The sequence below is a fragment of the Buceros rhinoceros genome, unplaced genomic scaffold (genome assembly GCF_000710305.1).
Source record: "Buceros rhinoceros silvestris isolate BGI_N320 unplaced genomic scaffold, ASM71030v1 scaffold15286, whole genome shotgun sequence".
Taxonomy (NCBI): Eukaryota; Metazoa; Chordata; class Aves; order Bucerotiformes; family Bucerotidae; genus Buceros; species Buceros rhinoceros.
Window position 1 is genome coordinate 1 of NW_010419447.1, and position 902 is coordinate 902.

The following is a 902-nucleotide window of genomic DNA, read 5'->3' on the forward strand; positions in this document are numbered from 1 at the left end:
AAGGCTGCTCCTGGAGCCAGCTGGAAGCAGCTCCTGGCCTCCACCCAGGACAGCTGTCCCACCCCATGTGTCCGTCCAGCCCCATCCCACAAGACCCCAACCAAAACGCTGCAATTTATGCCACATAAACCAGTGAATGCTCTAATATAAGAGCATTTTTTAAATGTTTTATGGGATTTTATGGGGTTGATACCTTGCCTAAGAACAGTTACTTGTTGGTTTAAATTGGCTGCTAAACATCGCCTGGGTTTTATCTAAATCCAGAAGAAAGGTTTCTGCGCAGAATCCTGTTTGGAAAACTCTGGGTTTTCTGGCATTTAGAGGGCAAGTTTGACATATTCACTCCAGCACGAGGGGAAAATCCAGACAAGCAAACCAGTGCAACAGGATATTACACCTAAATTTCCATCCAAGTCATCAAACTCGTTCTATTCCAACCAGTTGCAGGTTACCAGAAAAGTGCATCTCATTATTAGAATTTTAATTGACGTATGTGGTAGTAGAGCAATAGGAAAATTTACTATTTGGAGAAAGTATCAGATCATGGCAAACAATTCTGTGACGTAACATCTCAAATTCACGGAGAGTGGCTCCCTCTTGCAGGAAATGTCAGCATGCAGGTGGTTATCAGCATGGTCTTGAGAACCGAACTCAGCCCACCTGTGTCATCCAGCCCATCAGCACAACGTCCTGTGTTTGGACGAGCTCTCTCTTCTTATGCTTCCCAAACTGGGAAAAATCTGCTCTGCAGTTGAAGAGCCCAGCCTCGTAACGATCCCAGCAGCTCCTCTCGAACAGCAGAATTCCTTGCATTTCAAAGGGGAGTCACACACAGCACAGACGTTCTCTGTCACTCACCCAGGGAAGCGTAAAACCACAGGCTTTAGCCCATTGGGTTCAGC